At 37.6% G+C, this 24,092-nt stretch overlaps 10 non-coding genes across 10 annotated transcripts; all 10 read left to right on the forward strand.

The window, feature by feature from the left end:
* Positions 1 to 5,572: 5,572 nt before the first annotated feature.
* On the forward strand, positions 5,573 to 5,644 carry TRNAP-UGG (transfer RNA proline (anticodon UGG)). Its single transcript has one exon. It is a non-coding gene; the product is annotated as a tRNA-Pro (tRNA).
* An 823-nt stretch (positions 5,645 to 6,467) lies between these two features.
* Positions 6,468 to 6,539, forward strand: TRNAT-UGU (transfer RNA threonine (anticodon UGU)). The gene has a single exon. It is a non-coding gene; the product is annotated as a tRNA-Thr (tRNA).
* A 6,178-nt stretch (positions 6,540 to 12,717) lies between these two features.
* On the forward strand, positions 12,718 to 12,789 carry TRNAP-UGG (transfer RNA proline (anticodon UGG)). Its single transcript has one exon. It is a non-coding gene; the product is annotated as a tRNA-Pro (tRNA).
* An 823-nt stretch (positions 12,790 to 13,612) lies between these two features.
* Positions 13,613 to 13,684, forward strand: TRNAT-UGU (transfer RNA threonine (anticodon UGU)). Its single transcript has one exon. It is a non-coding gene; the product is annotated as a tRNA-Thr (tRNA).
* Positions 13,685 to 18,078: 4,394 nt separating this feature from the next.
* TRNAP-UGG (transfer RNA proline (anticodon UGG)) lies at positions 18,079 to 18,150 on the forward strand. Its single transcript has one exon. It is a non-coding gene; the product is annotated as a tRNA-Pro (tRNA).
* An 823-nt stretch (positions 18,151 to 18,973) lies between these two features.
* On the forward strand, positions 18,974 to 19,045 carry TRNAT-UGU (transfer RNA threonine (anticodon UGU)). Its single transcript has one exon. It is a non-coding gene; the product is annotated as a tRNA-Thr (tRNA).
* Positions 19,046 to 20,756: 1,711 nt separating this feature from the next.
* On the forward strand, positions 20,757 to 20,828 carry TRNAP-UGG (transfer RNA proline (anticodon UGG)). Its single transcript has one exon. It is a non-coding gene; the product is annotated as a tRNA-Pro (tRNA).
* An 824-nt stretch (positions 20,829 to 21,652) lies between these two features.
* Positions 21,653 to 21,724, forward strand: TRNAP-UGG (transfer RNA proline (anticodon UGG)). Its single transcript has one exon. It is a non-coding gene; the product is annotated as a tRNA-Pro (tRNA).
* Positions 21,725 to 22,545: 821 nt separating this feature from the next.
* Positions 22,546 to 22,617, forward strand: TRNAT-UGU (transfer RNA threonine (anticodon UGU)). The gene has a single exon. It is a non-coding gene; the product is annotated as a tRNA-Thr (tRNA).
* An 819-nt stretch (positions 22,618 to 23,436) lies between these two features.
* TRNAP-UGG (transfer RNA proline (anticodon UGG)) lies at positions 23,437 to 23,508 on the forward strand. Its single transcript has one exon. It is a non-coding gene; the product is annotated as a tRNA-Pro (tRNA).
* Positions 23,509 to 24,092: the final 584 nt, after the last annotated feature.

The following is a 24,092-nucleotide window of genomic DNA, read 5'->3' on the forward strand; positions in this document are numbered from 1 at the left end:
CCATTTCATTATTTTTGTTATAGCAAAGTGATATTGCTTTTCGTACAAGTCTATAACCATGCATTTTCAATAAACATCTTGTATTAAGAACACTTTCAAAACTTATTTGTGACAAAAATGTTCATCATCTCTTAGCTAAGTTACATCTCATGAGATAATCGAAGTGTTAATTGAACCTCATTTTTATACATAATTCAGTGGTTGGATACGAGTGGCTCGTTGGTCTAGGAGTATGATTCTCGCTTTGGGTGCGAGAGGTCCCGGGTTCAAATCCCAGACGAGCCCAATCACCATTCTGCTTGGGGAATGGTCGACAAAGACCACAAGTCAATTTTGAACTGGCCCTGGCTTTGATCTTCACAACTTTTGCTGCACCGCATGCTGAGGTATGGGCAATTAATACTATCAATGACATAGCGTAGGGACTCCTTCGATCACCCATAAATTAGCAATTGCCTTTATATCATGATAATAACTTGACACCAATGAGGAAAGCATGATTAGAATCAAAATCGGTGTAAATTAAGCAATTCAAGAAATCGCATAATTGAAAGGGTTTTTGCCTTACTCAATCTGGGCAAATTCTTGACTCATTATCCTATTCTCTCTCAGTTTACTATTCAAAGTCATGCTGCTTTTTGCATGAAGCCTCGAATACAAGTTCTCGTATTTATGCGTTATGTGGACAGAAAGATAGCTTGTTGGTCTTAGGGTATGGTTCTCGCTTTGGATGCAAGAAGTTCCCGATTCTAAGCCCGGTAGTTTTATTTTTCTGGGATGAGTAGACAATCATAAGGACAATACGCGAAGACTTTTGCGACCTGAATTGTATTCATCTCAATAGAGTGTTAGAGTGTGTGGTGAGTAAAGTTAGAAATGTCATTAAATATTGGTTCCCATTTCATTGTTTTTGTTATAGCAAAGTGATGTTGCTTTTCGTACAAGTCTATGACCATGCATTTTCCACCAACATCTTGTTTTAAGAACACTTTCAAAACTTATTTTTGACAAATATGTTCATCATTTCTCAGCAAAGTTACATCTCATGATATAATACAAGTGTTTATTGAACCTCATTTTTATACATAATTCAGTGGTTGGAGACAAGTGGCTCGTTGGTTCTTGGGATGATTCTCGCTTAGGGTGCTAGAGGTTCCGTGTTCAAATCCAGGACGAGCCCAATCAAAATTTTCTTGGGAAATGGTCGACAAAGACCAAGTCAATTTTGAAATGGCCCTGGTTTTGATCTTCACAACTTTTGGTGCACAGCATGCTGAGGTATGGGCAATCAATGCTATCAATGACATCGCTTAGAGATCCTTCGATCACCCATAAATTAGCAATTGCCTTTATATCATGATAATAACTTGACACCAATGAGGAAAGCATGATTAGAATCAAAATTGGTGTAAAATAAGCAATTCAAGAAATCGCATAATTGAAAGGGTTTTTGCCTGACTCAATCTGGGCAAATTCTTGACTCATTATCCTATTCTCTGTCAGTTTACTATTGAAAGTCATGCTGCTTTTCATATGAAGCCTCGAATACAAGTACTCTTATTTATGCGTTATGTGCACAGAAAGATAGCTTGTTGGTCTTAGGGTATGGTTCTCGCTTTGGATGCAAGAAGTTCCCGATTCTAAGCCCGGTAGTTTTATTTTTCTGGGATGAGTAGACAATCATAAGGACAATACGCGAAGACTTTTGCGACCTGAGTTTTATTCATCTCAATAGAGTGTTAGAGTGTGTGGTGAGTAAAGTTAGAAATGTCATTAAATATTGGTTCCCATTTCATTGTTTTTGTTATAGCAAAGTGATGTTGCTTTTCGTACAAGTCTATGGCCATGCATTTTCCACCAACATCTTGTATTAAGAACACTTTCAAAACTTATTTGTGACAAATATGTTCATCATTTCTCAGCAAAGTTACATCTCATGAGATAATACAAGTGTTTATTGAACCTCATTTTTATACATAATTCAGTGGTTGGAGACAAGTGGCTTGTTGGTTCTTGGGATGATTCTCGCTTAGGGTGCTAGAGGTTCCGTGTTCAAATCCAGGACGAGCCCAATCAAAATTTTCTTGGGAAATGGTCGACAAAGACCAAGTCAAATTTGAAATGGCCCTGGTTTTGATCTTCACAACTTTTGCTGCACAGCATGCTGAGGTATGGGCAATCAATGCTATCAATGACATAGCGTAGGGATCCTTCGATCACCCATAAATTAGCAATTGAATTTATATCATGATAATAACTTGACACCAATGAGGAAAGCATGATTAGAATCAAAATTGGTGTAAAATAAGCAATTCAAGAAATCGCATAATTGAAAGGGTTTTTGCCTGACTCAATCTGGGCAAATTCTTGACTCATTATCCTATTCTCTGTCAGTTTACTATTGAAAGTCATGCAGCTTTTTATATGAAGCCTCGAATACAAGTACTCTTATTTATGCGTTATGTGCACAGAAAGATAGCTTGTTGGTCTAGGGGTGTGGTTCTCGCTTTAGATGCAAGAAGTTCCGGATTCTAAGCCCGGTAGTTTTATTTTTCTGGGATGAATAGACAATCATAAGGACAATACACGAAAACTTTTGCGACCTCATTTTTATTCATCTCAAGAGTGTTAGAGTGTGTGGTGAGTAAAGTTAGAATTGTCATTAAATATTGGTTCCCATTTCATTATTTTTGTTATAGCAAAGTGATATTGCTTTTCGTACAAGTCTATAACCATGCATTTTCAATAAACATCTTGTATTAAGAACACTTTCAAAACTTATTTGTGACAAAAATGTTCATCATCTCTTAGCTAAGTTACATCTCATGAGATAATCGAAGTGTTAATTGAACCTCATTTTTATACATAATTCAGTGGTTGGATACGAGTGGCTCGTTGGTCTAGGAGTATGATTCTCGCTTTGGGTGCGAGAGGTCCCGGGTTCAAATCCCAGACGAGCCCAATCACCATTCTGCTTGGGGAATGGTCGACAAAGACCACAAGTCAATTTTGAACTGGCCCTGGCTTTGATCTTCACAACTTATGCTGCACAGCATGCTGAGGTATGGGCAATCAATGCTATCAATGACGTAGCATAAGGACTCCTTCGTTCATCCATAAATTAGCAATTGCCTTTATATCATGATAATAACTTGACACCAATGAGGAAAGCATGATTAGAATCAAAATTGTTGTAAAATAAGCAATTCAAGAAATCGCATAATTGAAAGGGTTTTTGCCTGACTCAATCTGGGCAAAATTCTTGACTCATTATCCTTTTCTCTGTCAGTTTACTATTCAAAAGTCATGCTGCTTTTTGCATGAAGCCTCGAATACAAGTTCTCGTATTTATGCGTTATGTGGACAGAAAGATAGCTTGTTGGTCTTAGGGTATGGTTCTCGCTTTGGATGCAAGAAGTTCCCGATTCTAAGCCCGGTAGTTTTATTTTTCTGGGATGAGTAGACAATCATAAGGACAATACGCGAAGACTTTTGCGACCTGAGTTTTATTCATCTCAATAGAGTGTTAGAGTGTGTGGTGAGTAAAGTTAGAAATGTCATTAAATATTGGTTCCCATTTCATTGTTTTTGTTATAGCAAAGTGATGTTGCTTTTCGTACAAGTCTATGACCATGCATTTTCCACCAACATCTTGTTTTAAGAACACTTTCAAAACTTATTTGTGACAAATATGTTCATCATTTCTCAGCAAAGTTACATCTCATGATATAATACAAGTGTTTATTGAACCTCATTTTTATACATAATTCAGTGGTTGGAGACAAGTGGCTCGTTGGTTCTTGGGATGATTCTCGCTTAGGGTGCTAGAGGTTCCGTGTTCAAATCCAGGACGAGCCCAATCAAAATTTTCTTGGGAAATGGTCGACAAAGACCAAGTCAATTTTGAAATGGCCCTGGTTTTGATCTTCACAACTTTTGCTGCACAGCATGCTGAGGTATGGGCAATCAATGCTATCAATGACATCGCTTAGAGATCCTTCGATCACCCATAAATTAGCAATTGCCTTTATATCATGATAATAACTTGACACCAATGAGGAAAGCATGATTAGAATCAAAATTGGTGTAAAATAAGAAATTCAAGAAATCGCATAATTGAAAGGGTTTTTGCCTGACTCAATCTGGGCAAATTCTTGACTCATTATCCTATTCTCTGTCAGTTTACTATTGAAAGTCATGCTGCTTTTTATATGAAGCCTCGAATACAAGTATTCTTATTTATGCGTTATGTGCACAGAAAGATAGCTTGTTGGTCTAGGGGTGTGGTTCTCGCTTTAGATGCAAGAAGTTCCGGATTCTAAGCCCGGTAGTTTTATTTTTCTGGGATGAATAGACAATCATAAGGACAATACACGAAAACTTTTGCGACCTCATTTTTATTCATCTCAAGAGTGTTAGAGTGTGTGGTGAGTAAAGTTAGAATTGTCATTAAATATTGGTTCCCATTTCATTATTTTTGTTATAGCAAATTGATATTGCTTTTCGTACACGTCTATAACCATGCATTTTCAATAAACATCTTGTATTAAGAACACTTTCAAAACTTATTTGTGCCAAAAATGTTCATCATCTCTTAGCTAAGTTACATCTCATGAGATAATCGAAGTGTTAATTGAACCTCATTTTTATACATAATTCAGTGGCTGGATACGAGTGGCTCGTTGGTCTAGGAGTATGATTCTCGCTTTGGGTGCGAGAGGTCCCGGGTTCAAATCCCAGACGAGCCCAATCACCATTCTGCTTGGGGAATGGTCGACAAAGACCACAAGTCAATTTTGAACTGGCCCTGGCTTTGATCTTCACAACTTATGCTGCACAGCATGCTGAGGTATGGGCAATCAATGCTATCAATGACGTAGCATAAGGACTCCTTCGTTCATCCATAAATTAGCAATTGCCTTTATATCATGATAATAACTTGACACCAATGAGGAAAGCATGATTAGAATCAAAATCGGTGTATATAAGAAATTCAAGAAATCGCATAATTGAAAGGGTTTTTGCCTGACTCAATCTGGACAAATTCTTGACTTATTATACTATTCTCTGTCAGTTAACTATTCAAAAGTCATGCTGCTTTTTATATGAAGCCTCGAATACAAGTACTCGTATTTATTCGTTATGTGGACGGAAAGATAGCTTGTTGGTCTTAGGGTATGGTTCTCGCTTTGGATGCAAGAAGTTCCCGATTCTAAGCCCGGTAGTTTTATTTTTCTGGGATGAGTAGACAATCATAAGGACAATACGCGAAGACTTTTGCGACCTGAGTTTTATTCATCTCAATAGAGTGTTAGAGTGTGTGGTGAGCAAAGTTAGAAATGTCATTAAATATTGGTTCCCATTTCATTGTTTTTGTTATAGCAAAGTGATGTTGCTTTTCGTACAAGTCTATGACCATGCATTTTCCACCAACATCTTCCATTAAGAACACTTTCAAAACTTATTTTTGACAAATATGTTCATCATTTCTCAGCAAAGTTACATCTCATGAGATAATCGAAGTGTTGATTGAACCTCATTTTTATACATAATTCAGTGGTTGCAGACGAGTGGCTCGTTGGTCTAGGGGTATGATTCTCGCTTTGGGTGCGAGAGGTCCCGGGTTCAAATCCCGGACGAGCCCCATCAACATTTTCTTGGGGAATGGTCGACAAAGACCAAGTCAATTTTGAACTGGCCCTAGCTTTGATCTTCACAACTTTTGCTGCACAGCATGCTGAGGTATGGGCAATTAATACTATCAATGACATAGCGTAGGGACTCCTTCGATCACCCATAAATTAGCAATTGCCTTTATATCATGATAATAACTTGACACCAATGAGGAAAGCATGATTAGAATCAAAATTGTTGTAAAATAAGCAATTCAAGAAATCGCATAATTGAAAGGGTTTTTGCCTGACTCAATCTGGACAAAATTCTTGACTCATTATCCTTTTCTCTGTCAGTTTACTATTCAAAAGTCATGCTGCTTTTTGCATGAAGCCTCGAATACAAGTTCTCGTATTTATGCGTTATGTGGACAGAAAGATAGCTTGTTGGTCTTAGGGTATGGTTCTCGCTTTGGATGCAAGAAGTTCCCGATTCTAAGCCCGGTAGTTTTATTTTTCTGGGATGAGTAGACAATCATAAGGACAATACACGAAGACTTTTGCGACCTGAGTTTTATTCATCTCAATAGAGTGTTAGAGTGTGTGGTGAGTAAAGTTAGAATTGTCATTAAATATTGGTTCCCATTTCATTATTTTTGTTATAGCAAAGTGATATTGCATTTCGTACGAGTCTATAACCATGCATTTTTAATCAACATCTTGTATTAAGAACACTTTCAAAACTTATTTGTGACAAAAATGTTCATCATCTCTTAGCAAAGTTACATCTCATGAGATAATCGAAGTGTTGATTGAACCTCATTTTTATACATAATTCAGTGGTTGGAGACGAGTGGCTCGTTGGTCTAGGGGTTTGATTCTCGCTTTGTGTGTGAGAGGTCCTGGGTTCAAATCCCGGACGAGCCCAATCGATATTTTCTTGGGAAATGTTCGACAAAGACCAAGTCAATTTTGAAACGGCCCTGGCTTTGATCTTCACAACTTTTGCTGCACAGCATGCTGAGGTATGGGCAATCAATGCTATCAATGACATAGCGTAGGGACTCCTTCGATCACCCATAAATTAGCAATTGCCTTTATATCATGATAATAACTTGACACCAATGAGGAAAGCATGATTAGAATCAAAATCGGTGTAAATTAAGCAATTCAAGAAATCGCATAATTGAAAGGGTTTTTGCCTGACTCAATCTGGGCAAATTCTTGACTCATCCTATTCTCTCTCAGTTTACTATTCAAAAGTCATGCTGCTTTTTGCATGAAGCCTCGAATACAAGTTCTCGTATTTATGCGTTATGTGGACAGAAAGATAGCTTGTTGGTCTAGGGGTGTGGTTCTCGCTTTGGATGCAAGAAGTTCCCGATTCTAAGCCCGGTAGTTTTATTTTTCTGGGATGAGTAGACAATCATAAGGACAATACGCGAAGACTTTTGCGACCTGAGTTTTATTCATCTCAATAGAGTGTTAGAGTGTGTGGTGAGTAAAGTTAGAAATGTCATTAAATATTGGTTCCCATTTCATTGTTTTTGTTATAGCAAAGTGATATTGCTTTTCGTACAAGTCTATAACCATGCATTTTCAATAAACATCTTGTATTAAGAACACTTTCAAAACTTATTTGTGACAAAAATGTTCATCATCTCTTAGCTAAGTTACATCTCATGAGATAATCGAAGTGTTAATTGAACCTCATTTTTATACATAATTCAGTGGTTGGAGACGAGTGGCTCGTTGGTCTAGGAGTATGATTCTCGCTTTGGGTGCGAGAGGTCCCGGGTTCAAATCCCAGACGAGCCCAATCACCATTCTGCTTGGGGAATGGTCGACAAAGCCCACAAGTCAATTTTGAACTGGCCCTGGCTTTGATCTTCACAACTTATGCTGCACAGCATGCTGAGGTATGGGCAATCAATGCTATCAATGACGTAGCATAAGGACTCCTTCGTTCATCCATAAATTAGCAATTGCCTTTATATCATGATAATAACTTGACACCAATGAGGAAAGCATGATTAGAATCAAAATCGGTGTATATAAGAAATTCAAGAAATCGCATAATTGAAAGGGTTTTTGCCTGACTCAATCTGGACAAATTCTTGACTTATTATCCTATTCTCTGTCAGTTAACTATTCCAAAGTCATGCTGCTTTTTATATGAAGCCTCGGATACAAGTACTCGTATTTATTCGTTATGTGGACGGAAAGATAGCTTGTTGGTCTTAGGGTATGGTTCTCGCTTTGGATGCAAGAAGTTCCCGATTGTAAGCCCGGTAGTTTTATTTTTCTGGGATGAGTAGACAATCATAAGGACAATACGCGAAGACTTTTGCGACCTGAGTTTTATTCATCTCAATAGAGTGTTAGAGTGTGTGGTGAGTAAAGTTAGAAATGTCATTAAATATTGGTTCCCATTTCATTGTTTTTGTTATAGCAAAGTGATGTTGCTTTTCGTACAAGTCTATGACCATGCATTTTCCACCAACATCTTGTTTTAAGAACACTTTCAAAACTTATTTTTGACAAATATGTTCATCATTTCTCAGCAAAGTTACATCTCATGATATAATACAAGTGTTTATTGAACCTCATTTTTATACATAATTCAGTGGTTGGAGACAAGTGGCTCGTTGGTTCTTGGGATGATTCTCGCTTAGGGTGCTAGAGGTTCCGTGTTCAAATCCAGGACGAGCCCAATCAAAATTTTCTTGGGAAATGGTCGACAAAGACCAAGTCAATTTTGAAATGGCCCTGGTTTTGATCTTCACAACTTTTGGTGCACAGCATGCTGAGGTATGGGCAATCAATGCTATCAATGACATCGCTTAGAGATCCTTCGATCACCCATAAATTAGCAATTGCCTTTATATCATGATAATAACTTGACACCAATGAGGAAAGCATGATTAGAATCAAAATTGGTGTAAAATAAGCAATTCAAGAAATCGCATAATTGAAAGGGTTTTTGCCTGACTCAATCTGGGCAAATTCTTGACTCATTATCCTATTCTCTGTCAGTTTACTATTGAAAGTCATGCTGCTTTTTATATGAAGCCTCGAATACAAGTACTCTTATTTATGCGTTATGTGCACAGAAAGATAGCTTGTTGGTCTTAGGGTAAGGTTCTCGCTTTGGATGCAAGAAGTTCCCGATTCTAAGCCCGGTAGTTTTATTTTTCTGGGATGAGTAGACAATCATAAGGACAATACGCGAAGACTTTTGCGACCTGAGTTTTATTCATCTCAATAGAGTGTTAGAGTGTGTGGTGAGTAAAGTTAGAAATGTCATTAAATATTGGTTCCCATTTCATTGTTTTTGTTATAGCAAAGTGATGTTGCTTTTCGTACAAGTCTATGGCCATGCATTTTCCACCAACATCTTGTATTAAGAACACTTTCAAAACTTATTTGTGACAAATATGTTCATCATTTCTCAGCAAAGTTACATCTCATGAGATAATACAAGTGTTTATTGAACCTCATTTTTATACATAATTCAGTGGTTGGAGACAAGTGGCTTGTTGGTTCTTGGGATGATTCTCGCTTAGGGTGCTAGAGGTTCCGTGTTCAAATCCAGGACGAGCCCAATCAAAATTTTCTTGGGAAATGGTCGACAAAGACCAAGTCAAATTTGAAATGGCCCTGGTTTTGATCTTCACAACTTTTGCTGCACAGCATGCTGAGGTATGGGCAATCAATGCTATCAATGACATAGCGTAGGGATCCTTCGATCACCCATAAATTAGCAATTGAATTTATATCATGATAATAACTTGACACCAATGAGGAAAGCATGATTAGAATCAAAATTGGTGTAAAATAAGCAATTCAAGAAATCGCATAATTGAAAGGGTTTTTGCCTGACTCAATCTGGGCAAATTCTTGACTCATTATCCTATTCTCTGTCAGTTTACTATTGAAAGTCATGCTGCTTTTTATATGAAGCCTCGAATACAAGTACTCTTATTTATGCGTTATGTGCACAGAAAGATAGCTTGTTGGTCTAGGGGTGTGGTTCTCGCTTTAGATGCAAGAAGTTCCGGATTCTAAGCCCGGTAGTTTTATTTTTCTGGGATGAATAGACAATCATAAGGACAATACACGAAAACTTTTGCGACCTCATTTTTATTCATCTCAAGAGTGTTAGAGTGTGTGGTGAGTAAAGTTAGAATTGTCATTAAATATTGGTTCCCATTTCATTATTTTTGTTATAGCAAAGTGATATTGCTTTTCGTACAAGTCTATAACCATGCATTTTCAATAAACATCTTGTATTAAGAACACTTTCAAAACTTATTTGTGACAAAAATGTTCATCATCTCTTAGCTAAGTTACATCTCATGAGATAATCGAAGTGTTAATTGAACCTCATTTTTATACATAATTCAGTGGTTGGATACGAGTGGCTCGTTGGTCTAGGAGTATGATTCTCGCTTTGGGTGCGAGAGGTCCCGGGTTCAAATCCCAGACGAGCCCAATCACCATTCTGCTTGGGGAATGGTCGACAAAGACCACAAGTCAATTTTGAACTGGCCCTGGCTTTGATCTTCACAACTTATGCTGCACAGCATGCTGAGGTATGGGCAATCAATGCTATCAATGACGTAGCATAAGGACTCCTTCGTTCATCCATAAATTAGCAATTGCCTTTATATCATGATAATAACTTGACACCAATGAGGAAAGCATGATTAGAATCAAAATTGTTGTAAAATAAGCAATTCAAGAAATCGCATAATTGAAAGGGTTTTTGCCTGACTCAATCTGGGCAAAATTCTTGACTCATTATCCTTTTCTCTGTCAGTTTACTATTCAAAAGTCATGCTGCTTTTTGCATGAAGCCTCGAATACAAGTTCTCGTATTTATGCGTTATGTGGACAGAAAGATAGCTTGTTGGTCTTAGGGTATGGTTCTCGCTTTGGATGCAAGAAGTTCCCGATTCTAAGCCCGGTAGTTTTATTTTTCTGGGATGAGTAGACAATCATAAGGACAATACGCGAAGACTTTTGCGACCTGAGTTTTATTCATCTCAATAGAGTGTTAGAGTGTGTGGTGAGTAAAGTTAGAAATGTCATTAAATATTGGTTCCCATTTCATTGTTTTTGTTATAGCAAAGTGATGTTGCTTTTCGTACAAGTCTATGACCATGCATTTTCCACCAACATCTTGTTTTAAGAACACTTTCAAAACTTATTTGTGACAAATATGTTCATCATTTCTCAGCAAAGTTACATCTCATGATATAATACAAGTGTTTATTGAACCTCATTTTTATACATAATTCAGTGGTTGGAGACAAGTGGCTCGTTGGTTCTTGGGATGATTCTCGCTTAGGGTGCTAGAGGTTCCGTGTTCAAATCCAGGACGAGCCCAATCAAAATTTTCTTGGGAAATGGTCGACAAAGACCAAGTCAATTTTGAAATGGCCCTGGTTTTGATCTTCACAACTTTTGCTGCACAGCATGCTGAGGTATGGGCAATCAATGCTATCAATGACATCGCTTAGAGATCCTTCGATCACCCATAAATTAGCAATTGCCTTTATATCATGATAATAACTTGACACCAATGAGGAAAGCATGATTAGAATCAAAATTGGTGTAAAATAAGAAATTCAAGAAATCGCATAATTGAAAGGGTTTTTGCCTGACTCAATCTGGGCAAATTCTTGACTCATTATCCTATTCTCTGTCAGTTTACTATTGAAAGTCATGCTGCTTTTTATATGAAGCCTCGAATACAAGTATTCTTATTTATGCGTTATGTGCACAGAAAGATAGCTTGTTGGTCTAGGGGTGTGGTTCTCGCTTTAGATGCAAGAAGTTCCGGATTCTAAGCCCGGTAGTTTTATTTTTCTGGGATGAATAGACAATCATAAGGACAATACACGAAAACTTTTGCGACCTCATTTTTATTCATCTCAAGAGTGTTAGAGTGTGTGGTGAGTAAAGTTAGAATTGTCATTAAATATTGGTTCCCATTTCATTATTTTTGTTATAGCAAATTGATATTGCTTTTCGTACACGTCTATAACCATGCATTTTCAATAAACATCTTGTATTAAGAACACTTTCAAAACTTATTTGTGCCAAAAATGTTCATCATCTCTTAGCTAAGTTACATCTCATGAGATAATCGAAGTGTTAATTGAACCTCATTTTTATACATAATTCAGTGGCTGGATACGAGTGGCTCGTTGGTCTAGGAGTATGATTCTCGCTTTGGGTGCGAGAGGTCCCCGGTTCAAATCCCAGACGAGCCCAATCACCATTCTGCTTGGGGAATGGTCGACAAAGACCACAAGTCAATTTTGAACTGGCCCTGGCTTTGATCTTCACAACTTATGCTGCACAGCATGCTGAGGTATGGGCAATCAATGCTATCAATGACGTAGCATAAGGACTCCTTCGTTCATCCATAAATTAGCAATTGCCTTTATATCATGATAATAACTTGACACCAATGAGGAAAGCATGATTAGAATCAAAATCGGTGTATATAAGAAATTCAAGAAATCGCATAATTTAAAGGGTTTTTGCCTGACTCAATCTGGACAAATTCTTGACTTATTATACTATTCTCTGTCAGTTAACTATTCAAAAGTCATGCTGCTTTTTATATGAAGCCTCGAATACAAGTACTCGTATTTATTCGTTATGTGGACGGAAAGATAGCTTGTTGGTCTTAGGGTATGGTTCTCGCTTTGGATGCAAGAAGTTCCCGATTCTAAGCCCGGTAGTTTTATTTTTCTGGGATGAGTAGACAATCATAAGGACAATACGCGAAGACTTTTGCGACCTGAGTTTTATTCATCTCAATAGAGTGTTAGAGTGTGTGGTGAGCAAAGTTAGAAATGTCATTAAATATTGGTTCCCATTTCATTGTTTTTGTTATAGCAAAGTGATGTTGCTTTTCGTACAAGTCTATGACCATGCATTTTCCACCAACATCTTCCATTAAGAACACTTTCAAAACTTATTTGTGACAAAAATGTTCATCATCTCTTAGCTAAGTTACATCTCATGAGATAATCGAAGTGTTGATTGAACCTCATTTTTATACATAATTCAGTGGTTGCAGACGAGTGGCTCGTTGGTCTAGGGGTATGATTCTCGCTTTGGGTGCGAGAGGTCCCGGGTTCAAATCCCGGACGAGCCCCATCAACATTTTCTTGGGGAATGGTCGACAAAGACCAAGTCAATTTTGAACTGGCCCTAGCTTTGATCTTCACAACTTTTGCTGCACAGCATGCTGAGGTATGGGCAATTAATACTATCAATGACATAGCGTAGGGACTCCTTCGATCACCCATAAATTAGCAATTGCCTTTATATCATGATAATAACTTGACACCAATGAGGAAAGCATGATTAGAATCAAAATTGTTGTAAAATAAGCTATTCAAGAAATCGCATAATTGAAAGGGTTTTTGCCTGACTCAATCTGGACAAAATTCTTGACTCATTATCCTTTTCTCTGTCAGTTTACTATTCAAAAGTCATGCTGCTTTTTGCATGAAGCCTCGAATACAAGTTCTCGTATTTATGCGTTATGTGGACAGAAAGATAGCTTGTTGGTCTTAGGGTATGGTTCTCGCTTTGGATGCAAGAAGTTCCCGATTCTAAGCCCGGTAGTTTTATTTTTCTGGGATGAGTAGACAATCATAAGGACAATACACGAAGACTTTTGCGACCTGAGTTTTATTCATCTCAATAGAGTGTTAGAGTGTGTGGTGAGTAAAGTTAGAATTGTCATTAAATATTGGTTCCCATTTCATTATTTTTGTTATAGCAAAGTGATATTGCATTTCGTACGAGTCTATAACCATGCATTTTTAATCAACATCTTGTATTAAGAACACTTTCAAAACTTATTTGTGACAAAAATGTTCATCATCTCTTAGCAAAGTTACATCTCATGAGATAATCGAAGTGTTGATTGAACCTCATTTTTATACATAATTCAGTGGTTGGAGACGAGTGGCTCGTTGGTCTAGGGGTTTGATTCTCGCTTTGTGTGTGAGAGGTCCTGGGTTCAAATCCCGGACGAGCCCAATCGATATTTTCTTGGGAAATGTTCGACAAAGACCAAGTCAATTTTGAAATGGCCCTGGCTTTGATCTTCACAACTTTTGCTGCACAGCATGCTGAGGTATGGGCAATCAATGCTATCAATGACATAGCGTAGGGACTCCTTCGATCACCCATAAATTAGCAATTGCCTTTATATCATGATAATAACTTGACACCAATGAGGAAAGCATGATTAGAATCAAAATCGGTGTAAATTAAGCAATTCAAGAAATCGCATAATTGAAAGGGTTTTTGCCTGACTCAATCTGGGCAAATTCTTGACTCATTATCCTATTCTCTCTCAGTTTACTATTCAAAAGTCATGCTGCTTTTTGCATGAAGCCTCGAATACAAGTTCTCGTATTTATGCGTTATGTGGACAGAAAGATAGCTTGTTGGTCTAGGGGTGTGGTTCTCGCTTTGGATGCAAGAAGTTCCCGATTCTAAGCCCGGTAGTTTTATTTTTCTGGGATGAGTAGACAATCATAAGGACAATACGCGAAGACTTTTGCGACCTGAGTTTTATTCATCTCAATAGAGTGTTAGAGTGTGTGGTGAGTAAAGTTAGAAATGTCATTAAATATTGGTTCCCATTTCATTGTTTTTGTTATAGCAAAGTGATGTTGCTTTTCGTACAAGTCTATGACCATGCATTTTCCACCAACATCTTGTTTTAAGAACACTTTCAAAACTTATTTGTGACAAATATGTTCATCATTTCTCAGCAAAGTTACATCTCATGATATAATACAAGTGTTTATTGAACCTCATTTTTATACATAATTCAGTGGTTGGAGACAAGTGGCTCGTTGGTTCTTGGGATGATTCTCGCTTAGGGTGCTAGAGGTTCCGTGTTCAAGTCCAGGACGAGCACCATCAAAATTTTCTTGGGAAATGGTCGACAAAGACCAAGTCAATTTTGAAATGGCCCTGGTTTTGATCTTCACAACTTTTGCTGCACAGCATGCTGAGGTATGGGCAATCAATGCTATCAATGACATCGCTTAGAGATCCTTCGATCACCCATAAATTAGCAATTGCCTTTATATCATGATAATAACTTGACACCAATGAGGAAAGCATGATTAGAATCAAAATTGGTGTAAAATAAGCAATTCAAGAAATCGCATAATTGAAAGGGTTTTTGCCTGACTCAATCTGGGCAAATTCTTGACTCATTATCCTATTCTCTGTCAGTTTACTATTCAAAGTCATGCCGCTTTTTACATGAAGCCTCGAATACAAGTTCTCGTATTTATGCGTTATGTGCACAGAAAGATAGCTTCTTGGTCTAGGGGTGTGGTTCTCGCTTTAGATGCAAGAAGTTCCGGATTCTAAGCCCGGTAGTTTTATTTTTCTGGGATGAATAGACAATCATAAGGACAATACACAAAAACTTTTGCGACCTCATTTTTATTCATCTCAAGAGTGTTAGAGTGTGTGGTGAGTAAAGTTAGAATTGTCATTAAATATTGGTTCCCATTTCATTATTTTTGTTATAGCAAAGTGATATTGCTTTTCGTACAAGTCTATAACCATGCATTTTCAATAAACATCTTGTATTAAGAACACTTTCAAAACTTATTTGTGACAAAAATGTTCATCATCTCTTAGCTAAGTTACATCTCATGAGATAATCGAAGTGTTAATTGAACCTCATTTTTATACATAATTCAGTGGTTGGATACGAGTGGCTCGTTGGTCTAGGAGTATGATTCTCGCTTTGGGTGCGAGAGGTCCCGGGTTCAAATCCCAGACGAGCCCAATCACCATTCTGCTTGGGGAATGGTCGACAAAGACCACAAGTCAATTTTGAACTGGCCCTGGCTTTGATCTTCACAACTTATGCTGCACAGCATGCTGAGGTATGGGCAATCAATGCTATCAATGACGTAGCATAAGGACTCCTTCGTTCATCCATAAATTAGCAATTGCCTTTATATCATGATAATAACTTGACACCAATGAGGAAAGCATGATTAGAATCAAAATTGTTGTAAAATAAGCAATTCAAGAAATCGCATAATTGAAAGGGTTTTTGCCTGACTCAATCTGGGCAAAATTCTTGACTCATTATCCTTTTCTCTGTCAGTTTACTATTCAAAAGTCATGCTGCTTTTTGCATGACGCCTCGAATACAAGTTCTCGTATTTATGCGTTATGTGGACAGAAAGATAGCTTGTTGGTCTTAGGGTATGGTTCTCGCTTTGGATGCAAGAAGTTCCCGATTCTAAGCCCGGTAGTTTTATTTTTCTGGGATGAGTAGACAATCATAAGGACAATACGCGAAGACTTTTGCGACCTGAGTTTTATTCATCTCAATAGAGTGTTAGAGTGTGTGGTGAGTAAAGTTAGAAATGTCATTAAATATTGGTTCCCATTTCATTGTTTTTGTTATAGCAAAGTGATGTTGCTTTTCGTACAAGTCTATGACCATGCATTTTCCACCAACATCTTGTTTTAAGAACACTTTCAAAACTTATTTGTGACAAATATGTTCATCATTTCTCAGCAAAGTTACATCTCATGATATAATACAAGTGTTTATTGAACCTCATTTTTATACATAATTCAGTGGTTGGAGACAAGTGGCTCGTTGGTTCTTGGGATGATTCTCGCTTAGGGTGCTAGAGGTTCCGTGTTCAAATCCAGGACGAGCCCAATCAAAATTTTCTTGGGAAATGGTCGACAAAGACCAAGTCAATTTTGAAATGGCCCTGGTTTTGATCTTCACAACTTTTGCTGCACAGCATGCTGAGGTATGGGCAATCAATGCTATCAATGACATCGCTTAGAGATCCTTCGATCACCCATAAATTAGCAATTGCCTTTATATCATGATAATAACTTGACACCAATGAGGAAAGCATGATTAGAATCAAAATTGGTGTAAAATAAGAAATTCAAGAAATCGCATAATTGAAAGGGTTTTTGCCTGACTCAATCTGGGCAAATTCTTGACTCATTATCCTATTCTCTGTCAGTTTACTATTGAAAGTCATGCTGCTTTTTATATGAAGCCTCGAATACAAGTATTCTTATTTATGCGTTATGTGCACAGAAAGATAGCTTGTTGGTCTAGGGGTGTGGTTCTCGCTTTAGATGCAAGAAGTTCCGGATTCTAAGCCCGGTAGTTTTATTTTTCTGGGATGAATAGACAATCATAAGGACAATACACGAAAACTTTTGCGACCTCATTTTTATTCATCTCAAGAGTGTTAGAGTGTGTGGTGAGTAAAGTTAGAATTGTCATTAAATATTGGTTCCCATTTCATTATTTTTGTTATAGCAAATTGATATTGCTTTTCGTACACGTCTATAACCATGCATTTTCAATAAACATCTTGTATTAAGAACACTTTCAAAACTTATTTGTGCCAAAAATGTTCATCATCTCTTAGCTAAGTTACATCTCATGAGATAATCGAAGTGTTAATTGAACCTCATTTTTATACATAATTCAGTGGCTGGATACGAGTGGCTCGTTGGTCTAGGAGTATGATTCTCGCTTTGGGTGCGAGAGGTCCCGGGTTCAAATCCCAGACGAGCCCAATCACCATTCTGCTTGGGGAATGGTCGACAAAGACCACAAGTCAATTTTGAACTGGCCCTGGCTTTGATCTTCACAACTTATGCTGCACAGCATGCTGAGGTATGGGCAATCAATGCTATCAATGACGTAGCATAAGGACTCCTTCGTTCATCCATAAATTAGCAATTGCCTTTATATCATGATAATAACTTGACACCAATGAGGAAAGCATGATTAGAATCAAAATTGGTGTATATAAGAAATTCAAGAAATCGCATAATTGAAAGGGTTTTTGCCTGACTCAATCTGGACAAATTCTTGACTTATTATACTATTCTCTGTCAGTTAACTATTCAAAAGTCATGCTGCTTTTTATATGAAGCCTCGAATACAAGTACTCGTATTTATTCGTTATGTGGACGGAAAGATAGCTTGTTGGTCTTAGGGTATGGTTCTCGCTTTGGATGCAAGAAGTTCCCGATTCTAAGCCCGGTAGTTTTATTTTTCTGGGATGAGTAGACAATCATAAGGACAATACGCGAAGACTTTTGCGACCTGAGTTTTATTCATCTCAATAGAGTGTTAGAGTGTGTGGTGAGCAAAGTTAGAAATGTCATTAAATATTGGTTCCCATTTCATTGTTTTTGTTATAGCAAAGTGATGTTGCTTTTCGTACAAGTCTATGACCATGCATTTTCCACCAACATCTTCCATTAAGAACACTTTCAAAACTTATTTGTGACAAAAATGTTCATCATCTCTTAGCTAAGTTACATCTCATGAGATAATCGAAGTGTTGATTGAACCTCATTTTTATACATAATTCAGTGGTTGCAGACGAGTGGCTCGTTGGTCTAGGGGTATGATTCTCGCTTTGGGTGCGAGAGGTCCCGGGTTCAAATCCCGGACGAGCCCCATCAACATTTTCTTGGGGAATGGTCGACAAAGACCAAGTCAATTTTGAACTGGCCCTAGCTTTGATCTTCACAACTTTTGCTGCACAGCATGCTGAGGTATGGGCAATTAATACTATCAATGACATAGCGTAGGGACTCCTTCGATCACCCATAAATTAGCAATTGCCTTTATATCATGATAATAACTTGACACCAATGAGGAAAGCATGATTAGAATCAAAATTGTTGTAAAATAAGCAATTCAAGAAATCGCATAATTGAAAGGGTTTTTGCCTGACTCAATCTGGACAAAATTCTTGACTCATTATCCTTTTCTCTGTCAGTTTACTATTCAAAAGTCATGCTGCTTTTTGCATGAAGCCTCGAATACAAGTTCTCGTATTTATGCGTTATGTGGACAGAAAGATAGCTTGTTGGTCTTAGGGTATGGTTCTCGCTTTGGATGCAAGAAGTTCCCGATTCTAAGCCCGGTAGTTTTATTTTTCTGGGATGAGTAGACAATCATAAGGACAATACACGAAGACTTTTGCGACCTGAGTTTTATTCATCTCAATAGAGTGTTAGAGTGTGTGGTGAGTAAAGTTAGAATTGTCATTAAATATTGGTTCCCATTTCATTATTTTTGTTATAGCAAAGTGATATTGCATTTCGTACGAGTCTATAACCATGCATTTTTAATCAACATCTTGTATTAAGAACACTTTCAAAACTTATTTGTGACAAAAATGTTCATCATCTCTTAGCAAAGTTACATCTCATGAGATAATCGAAGTGTTGATTGAACCTCATTTTTATACATAATTCAGTGGTTGGAGACGAGTGGCTCGTTGGTCTAGGGGTTTGATTCTCGCTTTGTGTGTGAGAGGTCCTGGGTTCAAATCCCGGACGAGCCCAATCGATATTTTCTTGGGAAATGTTCGACAAAGACCAAGTCAATTTTGAAATGGCCCTGGCTTTGATCTTCACAACTTTTGCTGCACAGCATGCTGAGGTATGGGCAATCAATGCTATCAATGACATAGCGTAGGGACTCCTTCGATCACCCATAAATTAGCAATTGCCTTTATATCATGATAATAACTTGACACCAATGAGGAAAGCATGATTAGAATCAAAATCGGTGTAAATTAAGCAATTCAAGAAATCGCATAATTGAAAGGGTTTTTGCCTGACTCAATCTGGGCAAATTCTTGACTCATTATCCTATTCTCTCTCAGTTTACTATTCAAAAGTCATGCTGCTTTTTGCATGAAGCCTCGAATACAAGTTCTCGTATTTATGCGTTATGTGGACAGAAAGATAGCTTGTTGGTCTAGGGGTGTGGTTCTCGCTTTGGATGCAAGAAGTTCCCGATTCTAAGCCCGGTAGTTTTATTTTTCTGGGATGAGTAGACAATCATAAGGACAATACGCGAAGACTTTTGCGACCTGAGTTTTATTCATCTCAATAGAGTGTTAGAGTGTGTGGTGAGTAAAGTTAGAAATGTCATTAAATATTGGTTCCCATTTCATTGTTTTTGTTATAGCAAAGTGATGTTGCTTTTCGTACAAGTCTATGACCATGCATTTTCCACCAACATCTTGTTTTAAGAACACTTTCAAAACTTATTTGTGACAAATATGTTCATCATTTCTCAGCAAAGTTACATCTCATGATATAATACAAGTGTTTATTGAACCTCATTTTTATACATAATTCAGTGGTTGGAGACAAGTGGCTCGTTGGTTCTTGGGATGATTCTCGCTTAGGGTGCTAGAGGTTCCGTGTTCAAGTCCAGGACGAGCACCATCAAAATTTTCTTGGGAAATGGTCGACAAAGACCAAGTCAATTTTGAAATGGCCCTGGTTTTGATCTTCACAACTTTTGCTGCACAGCATGCTGAGGTATGGGCAATCAATGCTATCAATGACATCGCTTAGAGATCCTTCGATCACCCATAAATTAGCAATTGCCTTTATATCATGATAATAACTTGACACCAATGAGGAAAGCATGATTAGAATCAAAATTGGTGTAAAATAAGCAATTCAAGAAATCGCATAATTGAAAGGGTTTTTGCCTGACTCAATCTGGGCAAATTCTTGACTCATTATCCTATTCTCTGTCAGTTTACTATTCAAAGTCATGCCGCTTTTTACATGAAGCCTCTGATACAAGTTCTCGTATTTATGCGTTATGTGCACAGAAAGATAGCTTGTTGGTCTAGGGGTGTGGTTCTCGCTTTAGATGCAAGAAGTTCCGGATTCTAAGCCCGGTAGTTTTATTTTTCTGGGATGAATAGACAATCATAAGGACAATACACAAAAACTTTTGCGACCTCATTTTTATTCATCTCAAGAGTGTTAGAGTGTGTGGTGAGTAAAGTTAGAATTGTCATTAAATATTGGTTCCCATTTCATTATTTTTGTTATAGCAAAGTGATATTGCTTTTCGTACAAGTCTATAACCATGCATTTTCAATAAACATCTTGTATTAAGAACACTTTCAAAACTTATTTGTGACAAAAATGTTCATCATCTCTTAGCTAAGTTACATCTCATGAGATAATCGAAGTGTTGATTGAACCTCATTTTCATACATAATTCAGTGGTTGCAGACGAGTGGCTCGTTGGTCTAGGGGTATGATTCTCGCTTTGGGTGCGAGAGGTCCTGGGTTCAAATCCCGGACGAGCCCAATCACCATTTTCTTGGGGAATGGTCGACAAAGACCACAAGTCAATTTTGAACTGGCCCTGGCTTTGATCTTCACAACTTTTGCTGCACAGCATGCTGAGGTATGGACAATTAATACTATCAATGACATAGCGTAGGGACTCCTTCGATCACCCATAAATTAGCAATTGCCTTTATATCATGATAATAACTTGACACCAATGAGGAAAGCATGATTAGAATCAAAATCGGTGTAAATTAAGCAATTCAAGAAATCGCATAATTGAAAGGGTTTTTGCCTGACTCAATCTGGGCAAATTATTGACTCATTATCCTATTCTCTCTCAGTTTACTATTCAAAAGTCATGCTGCTTTTTGCATGAAGCCTCGAATACAAGTTCTCGTATTTATGCGTTATGTGGACAGAAAGATAGCTTGTTGGTCTTAGGGTATGGTTCTCGCTTTGGATGCAAGAAGTTCCGGATTCTACGCCCGGTAGTTTTATTTTTCTGGGATGAGTAGACAATCATAAGGACAATACGCGAAGACTTTTGCGACCTGAGTTTTATTCATCTCAATAGAGTGTTAGAGTGTGTGGTGAGTAAAGTTAGAAATGTCATTAAATATTGGTTCCCATTTCATTGTTTTTGTTATAGCAAAGTGATGTTGCTTTTCGTACAAGTCTATGACCATGCATTTTCCACCAACATCTTGTTTTAAGAACACTTTCAAAACTTATTTGTGACAAATATGTTCATCATTTCTCAGCAAAGTTACATCTCATGAGATAATCGAAGTGTTGATTGAACCTCATTTTTATACATAATTCAGTGGGTACAGACGAGTGGCTCGTTGGTCTAGGGGTATGATTCTCGCTTTGGGTGCGAGAGGTCCCGGGTTCACATCCCGGACGAGCCCCATCAACATTTTCTTGGGGAATGGTCGACAAAGACCAAGTCAATTTTGAACTGGCCCTAGCTTTGATCTTCACAACTTTTGCTGCACAGCATGCTGAGGTATGGGCAATTAATACTATCAATGACATAGGGTAGGGACTCCTTCGATCACCAATAAATTAGCAATTACCTTTATATCATGATAATAACTTGACACCAAGGAGGAAAGCATGATTAGAATCAAAATTGTTGTAAAATAAGCAATTCAAGAAATCGCATAATTGAAAGGGTTTTTGCCTGACTCAATCTGGGCAAAATTCTTGACTCATTATCCTTTTCTCTCTCAGTTTACTATTCAAAAGTCATGCTGCTTTTTATATGAATCCTAGAATACAAGTACTCGTATTTATGCGTTATGTGGACAGAAAGATAGCTTGTTGGTCTTGGGATATGGTTCTCGCTTTGGATGCAAGAAGTTCCGGATTCTAAGCCCGGTAGTTTTATTTTTCTGGGATGAATAGACAATCATAAGGACAATACACGAAAACTTTTGCGACCTCATTTTTATTCATCTCAAGAGTGTTAGAGTGTGTGGTGAGTAAAGTTAGAATTGTCATTAAATATTGGTTCCCGTTTCATTATTTTTGTTATAGCAAAGTGATATTGCATTTCGTACGAGTCTATAACCATGCATTTTTAATCAACATCTTGTATTAAGAACACTTTCAAAACTTATTTGTGACAAAAATGTTCATCATCTCTTAGCAAAGTTACATCTCATGAGATAATCGAAGTGTTGATTGAACCTCATTTTTATACATAATTCAGTGGTTGGCGACGAGTGGCTCGTTGGTCTAGGGGTTTGATTCTCGCTTTGTGTGCGAGAGGTCCTGGGTTCAAATCCCGGACGAGCCCAATCGATAATTTCTTGGGAAATGTTCGACAAAGACCAAGTCAATTTTGAAATGGCCCTGGCTTTGATCTTCACAACTTTTGCTGCACAGCATGCTGAGGTATGGGCAATCAATGCTATCAATGACATAGCGTAGGGACTCCTTCGATCACCCATAAATTAGCAATTGCCTTTATATCATGATAATAACTTGACACCAATGAGGAAAGCATGATTAGAATCAAAATCGGTGTAAATTAAGCAATTCAAGAAATCGCATAATTGAAAGGGTTTTTGCCTGACTCAATCTGGGCAAATTCTTGACTCATTATCCTATTCTCTGTCAGTTTACTATTCAAAGTCATGCCGCTTTTTACATGAAGCCTCGAATACAAGTTCTCGTATTTATGCGTGATGTGCACAGAAAGATAGCTTGTTGGTCTAGGGGTGTGGTTCTCGCTTTAGATGCAAGAAGTTCCGGATTCTAAGCCCGGTAGTTTTATTTTTCTGGGATGAATAGACAATCATAAGGACAATACACAAAAACTTTTGCGACCTCATTTTTATTCATCTCAAGAGTGTTAGAGTGTGTGGTGAGTAAAGTTAGAATTGTCATTAAATATTGGTTCCCATTTCATTATTTTTGTAATAGCAAAGTGATATTGCTTTTCGTACAAGTCTATAACCATGCATTTTCAATAAACATCTTGTATTAAGAACACTTTCAAAACTTATTTGTGACAAAAATGTTCATCATCTCTTAGCTAAGTTACATCTCATGAGATAATCGAAGTGTTGATTGAACCTCATTTTTATACATAATTCAGTGGTTGCAGACGAGTGGCTCGTTGGTCTAGGGGTATGATTCTCGCTTTGGGTGCGAGAGGTCCTGGGTTCAAATCCCGGACGAGCCCAATCACCATTTTCTTGGGGAATGGTCGACAAAGACCACAAGTCAATTTTGAACTGGCCCTGGCTTTGATCTTCACAACTTTTGCTGCACAGCATGCTGAGGTATGGGCAATTAATACTATCAATGACATAGCGTAGGGACTCCTTCGATCACCCATAAATTAGCAATTGCCTTTATATCATGATAATAACTTGACACCAATGAGGAAAGCATGATTAGAATCAAAATCGGTGTAAATTAAGCAATTCAAGAAATCGCATAATTGAAAGGGTTTTTGCCTGACTCAATCTGGGCAAATTCTTGACTCATTATCCTATTCTCTCTCAGTTTACTATTCAAAAGTCATGCTGCTTTTTGCATGAAGCCTCGAATACAAGTTCTCGTATTTATGCGTTATGTGGACAGAAAGATAGCTTGTTGGTCTTAGGGTATGGTTCTCGCTTTGGATGCAAGAAGTTCCCGATTCTACGCCCGGTAGTTTTATTTTTCTGGGATGAGTAGACAATCATAAGGACAATACGCGAAGACTTTTGCGACCTGAGTTTTATTCATCTCAATAGAGTGTTAGAGTGTGTGGTGAGTAAA

The sequence above is a fragment of the Petromyzon marinus genome, chromosome 35, assembly GCF_048934315.1.
Source record: "Petromyzon marinus isolate PM22_M1 ecotype Great Lakes invasive population chromosome 35, UKy_Petmar_22M1.pri1.0, whole genome shotgun sequence".
Classification (NCBI taxonomy): Eukaryota; Metazoa; Chordata; class Hyperoartia; order Petromyzontiformes; family Petromyzontidae; genus Petromyzon; species Petromyzon marinus.